The sequence below is a fragment of the Cornus florida genome, unplaced genomic scaffold (genome assembly GCF_030987335.1).
Source record: "Cornus florida cultivar Cherokee Brave unplaced genomic scaffold, ASM3098733v1 CherokeeBrave_3.0.0_Hap2_Chr05, whole genome shotgun sequence".
NCBI classification, from domain to species: Eukaryota; Viridiplantae; Streptophyta; class Magnoliopsida; order Cornales; family Cornaceae; genus Cornus; species Cornus florida.
The window spans coordinates 18,083,786-18,092,579 of NW_026775575.1; the positions used below are offsets into that span (position 1 = coordinate 18,083,786).

An 8,794-nucleotide genomic window follows, 5' to 3' on the forward strand; every position below is an offset into this window, starting at 1 on the left:
CAACTTTTTGTGAGCTGGAGATTTAACTTTTTCGCACTAGAGGAAGTTCGATCGATCGAACCTTGGACTTGGATCGATCAAACATGGCTGAGATCTATCGAACTGAAGTTGGATCGATCCTCAATGGTGGCGCTTTTTGAATAAAGACAAATCTGAGATATTTTGAAGATATTTTTGGAAAAAGGACAAAAGTGGTTGGTAGGGTGGTACAACTAGATAAGATCAATCATTTGGATAAGGACAAGGTAGGTCGATCGATCGAAGAATGATGTTGGATCGATCGAACTTTTGAGATCTCTTAAAATGTCATCATGGCTTTGATCCATCTTGAAGTGCTGAGATCGATCATGTTGGATCAATCGAACTTTGATTTGAGATCAATAGAAGATGTTAATTTCCACCTTTTTCTTCTTTTTGCTCCCACTTGGCTCCTTTTTTTGATTCATCCCAGAATTGCTTCATTTCTGCACTTATTTGGCTGAGTTAGCTTATTTTCGGGATAAGTGCCTAAAAATGGAAATAATATGAAATTAATCTAAGACGGTAAAGTAAGATAGATAAAGGTACTAGAATGCCTAAGCTTAAGGGGTTTAAATATGCACTTTTCAGCGCTCATCACACCCCCAAACTTAAATATTGCTAGTCCCTAGTAATGAACTAAAAAGTAAAGGAATGAAATGAACTAGAAAACAATAAATGGATAACATCACTTTCGTAGGGAACATGATTGCATTTAGTGTATGCAATAATCCTTTTAAACCCCTAGGTTACCCTTAGTGGACGAGTGAAGTCTCGTGAGGGTTTCCAGAAATGATACCCACAAATATTAAGCTCATTCTTTCAATAGAGGTCCCAATATTGTAAACAAGTATCGGGAGAAAACTACCTCAAGTATGCAATTTTTCAAACATTTCTAAGCAATCTCCCAATATTTCAACATCAAATAAGCAAGTATGGTCCTCCACACATCAAGAAAATGATCATGCAAATTAAAACAACTCTAGAATCCTTTTTGAGTGGACCGGCATCAAATATGTTGCTATCTTAGCCAACTAAAGAATTAATCACATCCTTACCCTCAAACTAGCACACAAATCTAGTATCGATCATCAAGACAAAAAGTGGACCTTTTATTAAAGCTTTATTGTTCTAGGTGCGCTTATTATTTTCACTCGTTTTTTTTTTTTTTTTTGGATCAAAGATGGAAGCATGGTGCAATGTGTTGATCTATTAAGCTTTTTAGTGATTCATGAGGTCGAACGTTAGGTCAATGACTCCCAAACCAGACGGCTTTATGGCATTAGGCGTTCAAACACCCCTACGGACTTACAAGCTTAAATCAACTAGGCTACAAAGCAAGACAATCTCCATCTAATCATTTCCTACTTCTCACCATTTGGGAGAAGTCCTCACTTTTTTTATTGCTTCTGCAACTTCTTCTTCTTCTTTTTTTTTTTTTTTTTTTTTTTTTTTTTTTTTTTTTTTTAAATTATTAACCTAGAGTTTGGGCCCTCCACCTTTTGGCGTGAGAAGTTCAGTGCTTGATGAGGCTAGAATCCCGGCTACTTAGTGAAATGGGGTTGTGATCCACCTTTACCAAGAATGAAAGTTTTCAATGCACTACTAGTCCAATTGGGATATAACCAATTCAATAATCAACAAAGCATGTACCCCACAAATGAATGCTAGTATGCGCCAGTGCTAGTGTAGAATTCTAAAGTGAATCTTAAAATAATCACAAAATCAAGATGATGTGGACCACAAGTGCAAGCAAGATATCAATCTGTCAAAAAATTTACTCCTAAATGGCATCCATAAGGCATACAAGGAGTATTGGACTCTCAAGTCAAGCAATTTTTAAATTTTAAGCAATATAGTCCTCAAAAGATTAAAATCATAGCTAGATATGGACCAATCATAGAAAATCTCTCAAATACACAAGTCATGCTCAAAATTTTGAAGTTTAAAGCTAACACTGTAAAGTACACCATTACCCCCAAACTTAAACGGCACAATGTCCTCAATGTGCAAAGAGAACAAAAGGAAAGAGTATACCGTTGTAATTAAGGCATAGAATGATCGGGATTGAAGTATCCGAAGTAGGTGGCATAGCCCCCCCATACTTGGGATTAATTGTGGTCCTGAAATTTGGCACTCGGATAAACTCATCAGATAACAAAAATGGATAATCAGTGCACAGTGGACATGCAAGTGTAAATGAAATAAAGCAGTGAGAGGGATATAAGGGTGGTCCTGATAATCGGGTAGCACTCTCTCACTGAAGTCACTGTGATGCACCTGATGGAGTCAAACAGACAAATATAAGAATATGATAAATGACATCCATAACAAAAACATATATAAATAAAATAAAGTATAGAGTACATAAAAAGAGCAAAACCGACATATCCGGCTGCAAATAATATACGGTGACAAAAATGAAGTATAGATCACAGAGGTGTAATATGAAAAGATAGAAGAACTGGGAATCTCAGGTGGACAAGGCAGGACGGGCAAGGCGAGCTCCGCAGATATCGCGAGATAAGTCTCGGAGTGCAGCCATGACATTCGTGTGGAATGTAGCAAAATCAGCTCGGTGGGCTATAGCATCGGCTCGAATGGCAGCAGTATCAGCTCTGATAGCAACCACTGCATCCTCAAGAGCCTGAAGACGCTTTCCAAAGCCGGGGGTCTAACTAGGAGCCTCAGGTATGGATGAATCAGAAGAAAGATCTTGAGTCTGCTCCTCCTCATGTACTGGCGACCCGATTAGAGAGTGCTGCTCTGCGTCATCTGCAGGTCACTTTAAATCAATGTCTATATGCTCGGCAGCTGGACCTACTGGTACATCATCCGCTGCGGGGTCTGCTGCTTCTGCCTCCTCAGCCTCGAGCTCCTCTGCAGCCACTACTGCGTGGTCCTGCAGTCTAGTGATGATAGCATTGTAGCTCTTGTCCTAGTCCTTCTTCAAGAAATGACAGGAACCTCTCTCAGGGTGCTCCCGAGGATGGAAAGGATAGCGTTGATCAATCAGTATCTAGGTGATGAGGTGGCCAAAAGGGAGAGACTTAGCCCTTCCGGGCTTCTCTTTACTGATATACTCGTCGAAGAGCTTCCTCATCACGCTCCAAATGAGCGCAGGGATAGATACCCAGTGGCTTGTATAAAATGCGTAGAGGGCTGTCAGATAGTCTCCTCGTCGCTAAATCTTGTGCCCAGCCATGTATATGTTCCAAAAGAGAATGGAATCAAAGAACCATAGGTCATTTGGAAGAAAGGTGCGGGTGGCGAAAGTCTCACCATCGGCATGGTGACCTGTCAAGAAAACTGCCATGTAGGCATAAGAAGGCCTGTATAGCCTCAGATATAACTCCTGTAGCTCTGGAGGGCATCGGTGTGGACAATGGCATGATCGGGCTAGCGTGTCCATAGTAATAGTAATTTGATGGCCATCTATAGTAGTGACCAGCTTTACTATGGTATGTGGGGACGGTCGAAGGTTCTGGAAGAACATCCGTACTAGCTGCGGGTAGACTGGCTCAGTAACTGGGGCAAGAATAGTTGCAAGGCCCCATCGGGTCAGCACTGATCTGGAGAAGAAATCTATGTCGAACATTGACTCATGGTCCACTGCCATATGCGTATATCTAGGCGCGGGCCTATTACGCTCTCGAGCTGGTGGAGCTGGCTGGTGTGGTGGAGATGGTAATGGTGAATGCTCAGCTCCAACATATGATGGAGATGGTGATGGTGTAAATGCAGGCTAAGCCGCAGAAGTGGATGGAATATGATCATCCTCAGCCTCATGAGCAGGTGACTGAGGTGGAATAGGCTGTAATGGCTCCTCTTGTGCATGAGAGGGCTTTGCTGGCTCCTCTATCCTAGGTTAGATATGTCCCTGAGGCCAGTGTTGCCTCTTGGCAACAGTCTTGCGCTTAGTCATAGCCTGAAAAATAATTTAAAAACTTGCAAGGGGAGTCAGTGCCAGAGTAAAGAATTGAAAGCACAAAATAGAAACATGCGTGTCAAATAAGATAGACAAAACATATAGATGACATGAATCTATGCAAGTGACAGGATATGAAGCATGCTAAACAATGTAAGTATGAAATGCATCCAATGTGGAATATCACAGGCATTGGGCATATATGAGATAGCATGAACATAATACATGATGAATAAAGTGTGTGTATGAGATTTGTGAAGTTCGATCGATCACAAAAAGGTTTGAGATCGATCTCAAAACTTCGATCGATCTGAGAAACTTGAAACACTGAGTTCGATCGATCTCCCAAGATCGATTTGAGATAGAAGTTTGATTGATCGAACTGTGTGAAGATAAAAATTGAAAGGTCACAGATCTGTGACTTTGGAAGCACGGGGACCACACGAACAATGTCGTGGGCCCATCAACTCATCAAATCATCAATCCTACTCACATAGTATGGCCCATACTCCCACAAATTGAATCAAAACTCAAAAATATATAACCGTATATACATATATATACACATATATACAAACATGCTTCAAGCTCATCAATGGTGGATTTCATCATCAATATATCATGGATTCAACATTTAAAACATGTATTGAACAAGTTGAGGCTTGAAATCACAAGATGTGGCTCGGATCTTACCTCAAGTCGCGAGAGAAGATGAGAGGAAGATGGAGATGAAAATCCGAGAGGAGAGAGAGAGAATCAAAGTTCGGATCTCGCCGGAAATTCGCCGGAGAAGATGATGAAGATGGGGCACAGGGGTGACGGGAATGAGGGACAAGGGTTTGGAGGGTTGGATCGATCTAATGAATCGATCTTGAGACCCTCAAGGTCTATTTTAAAAAACTTTTCTCGATTAGTTCGATCGATCGAACTGAGATGTCAGATCGATCTAACTTTGATGATCTCTCTTTAAAGTGTTTTTTGGAATTTTTGAAATTGTTGAAAAATTAAAAACTAAAATTAAAAATTAAAAATTAAAATTGAAAAATAGAAAATATTTTTGGATTTTTTGAAAAATAAAATAAAATAAAATAAAGAAAATAAAATCTTTTTGGATTTTTGAAATAAATAAAGTAAAAATCTTTTTATTTTTATTTTTATTTTGAAAAATTAAGTAAATAAAAGAAAATAAAAGAAAATCTTTTTTGTATTATTATTATTATTTTTTTTTGGAAAATAAAATAAAATAAAATAAATATTTTTGGATTTTTTTTTTAAATTAAAAAGTCAAACAAAGTCAAAGATGGTGAGATGAAGAACTGAGATCGATCTGAACAAAATGTTCGATCGATCAGACACAGAGCAAAAATATGCAGGTTTTTGGTTCAAAAATTTGGCTAAGTGTTGAAACTTGCAGATCGATTGAACTTTGAAGAACTTCAGATCGATCTTGAAATGTTTTCGATCGATGAGACAGAGAGCTGAAATATGCAGGTTGATGCAAGCTCAAAATTTTTCTAAGTGTTGGAGCACGAGATCGATCGAACTTTGATGTTGGATCGATCTAAGGTCTTCTGATCGATCTGAGAATAAGTTCGAACGATGGGACAGAGAGGTGATTTGGATGCAGGTCAAATTTTTTTCTAAGTGTTGGATGCAGGTGGAAGTTCGATCGATCGAACTCTCATTTGAGATTGATCGAACTGATGTAAAATGCTCAATCACAACATAAAATTTCATGCAATCCTAATCACAGTTCCTAGCAATGCATACGAACCAAAAACAAGTATCTAGACTTTGCAAGAAATAAAATTTAAGATAGAAATGAGGGAGGAATAGGGTTTTGACACCCTACGAAATGTCATGCTAGTCTTTAACGTCTCTAGCAAGATGTTGGACTCTTTTAGCCCGGATCAAAGATCTTGTAATGCATCCCCTCCTTATTGGGGTAATAGATGCTTTGAACTCCACCCAACAAATAGTTCTTTAAAAAACTTGTTGGATTAAGCTCAAAAGAAACTTTTGATCCATTGTCAATGCAATCACAACCTTTGGGCTTCCATGCCCTTTTAAAGCAAGAATTTGAAACAACACTTTAAGAATGCAAGGTTGAAGATGATCCTTTTGAGGTTTTGGTCTTACACAAAAGCTCACTTCCTTGACGTTGAAGATCATGACATTTGTCTACAACATTAACCTCTCCTTCATATTTGTCAAATGAATTGGGTGTGGGATTGAAGATATTCAACTTCACCTTCATGTGGCCAAATGAGATCTTCATTATCCCCATCCTACAATTGATGTTGGCATTAGTGGTTGCCAAAAAAGGACGGCCAAGGATAACGGGAATTTGGCTTTTAGGATTGGGGACCGGTTTCGTGTCAATGACAACGAAATCAACGGGGAAGAAGAATTTGTCAATCTTTATCAAAACATCCTCAATTATACCCTTAGGCTTCTTAATGGATCGGTCGGCAAGTTGTAAAACTATGGTCGTCGTTTTCAAATCACCTAGGCCGAATTTGACGTAAATCGAGTATGGAAGAAGGTTAACACTTGCTCCTAAGTCAAGAAGCGCCCGATTAATGATATGATCACCAATAATGCATGAAGTAGTAGGTGAACCGGGGTCCTTAAACTTTGGTAAAGTGTTATGTTGCAAAATTAAGCTTACTTGCTCGGTCAAAAATCACTTTTCTTGGTGCTTGGCTCTTGTTCTTCCACTTTTAGGTGCACAAGTCTTTCAAGAATTTGGCACAAGCCGGAATTTGCTTGACTGCATCCAAAAGTGGAAGATTGACTTTCACTTGCCTAAACATTTCCATGATTTCATTGGTTTTTGCCTTTTGCTTGTCTTTTGAAATTGATCCTTTTAAGGCATCCGAAAATGGGGCTTTTGGTTCAAAACTCTTTTCAAAATTTTTCTTTGAAGTCTTTTCAACACAAGAAGTTTTCAAATCACTTTGCTTTAAATCATTTTTCAACAAAACCTTTTCAAATTCATTTTTCTGAAAATATTTCTTTAAATCATTTTCAAAATCATTCTTCAAATCACATTTTGAAGCTTTCTCATTCACAAGATCATGTATATGTAATGAATGAGGAATGGGATGTAAAACGGGACGAGTGATAACTTGAGGTTGTACCGGTTCACTCTCTTCATTGGACATTTTAACTTGATTGTCCACAATCCTACCACTCCGCAAGGTAGTCACCGCATTAACATGCTCAATGGTGTGGCCTTTCAATGAGGAATGGGTTTCCACAACACATTATTGCTTAGGTGGGGCATTCATAGGCATCTTTCCATTCTCTCTAGCATTAAGAGTGCTTGATATTTGCCCTACTCAGGTTTCTAGGTTCGCAATAGATTGAGAGTGGGTATGAAGCAATTGTGTGTTAGCCTCAAGAGTGCCCAAAACATTCAAAACTTTTTCTTCGAAGGCGGGACTTCTAGCATTTCCTTGGGAATAAGATTGGTTGGGAAAATGAGAGTTAGCAAATTGATTCTTTTGTGATTGATAAGGTTTATAACCTTGGGATCCTTGGTTTTGAAGTGGAGGTGGAATGTACTTCCCTTGAAAACCGCATTGGGAAGGGTTTGAGTCCTCTCCTAGGTTTTTCCAAGAGAAATTCGGATGATTTCTCCAACTTGGATTATAATGAGTACCATAAGGATTGTTCCCTTGGTTCATGAAAGCTGCATTGACTTGTTCATTAGGTTCATTTTGCACTTGTCCGTGACGACAATGAGAAGTAGAATGAAGAACACTAGAACAAGTCATACATGTTTCATTTGATGCACGATGAGAATAGTTAGGGAAAGAAGATCCGTGGTTCGCCGAGTTTTGGTTAATAAAAAATTGATCGAATCTTTGAGATAAAGACTTCATTTCAGCGGCTATTTCATTTGAATGGTCGACTTAATGTAAGCCAACACTCTTCATACCTTGTGAATTTCTACTATTCTTGGATGATAATGTTCTATGCAAAGAATTTTCACTCATGCTCTCATAAAGACGCCACACGTTATCCTCATGCCTATTAATGTATGAGCCACCCATGGAAGCATCAACCATGCCTTTGTAATTGTCCGATAAGCTCTCAAAGAAATATTGAACTAATTGCCATTTGGGCATGTCATGATGTGGACACTTCCTAAACAATTCATTAAAGCATTCCCATGCCTCATGAAACGTTTCTCCATCCCCATGTGGAAATTCCCGAATTGAGGTTCTCATGGCATTAGTCTTAGAAACCGGATAGTACTTCTTCAAGAACTCTTGTAGCATTTATGCCCAAGAAGTAATTAAAAAAGGCCAAAGATTGTTAAACCAATACTTTACCTTGTCTTTTAAGGTGAATGAAAAAAGTTTGAGTCTTAAGACCTCTTCCGGCATATCCGTATGTTTTACGGTGGATCATACTTCAAGAAACTCATCCAAATGCTTGTAAGGTTCTTCACTTGGAAGTCTATGATAGTTAGGGAACATTTGAATGGTTTGTGGCTTAATTTCACAGTGATGTGTTCTAAATGGTGGCAATTGAATGCATGTGGGTGCATTGTATTCATTAGGCACATAGTGATCTCTTAAAGCAAGTGGAGGATTAGCAATTTGAGGTGCAACATGGGCACCTTGATTTTGATTTCCTTGAATGATGGGAGGTTGTGGAGCATACATTGGCCTTGGCATTCCAAATGGAACTTGGCCTTGTTGTTGTTGTGGTTGGTGAATGAATGACCTAGGCATGTCTAATGGTGCTTGAATGTTCTCATGATGCATATTTGGATGAAGGATACCTTGTTGGTCTATATGACCAAGGTCCTCTACATGCTCTTCATTATGGCCT

At 38.9% G+C, this 8,794-nt stretch overlaps 1 pseudogene; it reads left to right on the top strand.

Moving 5' to 3' along the window:
* Positions 1-8,080: 8,080 nt before the first annotated feature.
* LOC132310817 (small nucleolar RNA R71) lies at positions 8,081-8,179 on the top strand (annotated as a pseudogene).
* Positions 8,180-8,794: the final 615 nt, after the last annotated feature.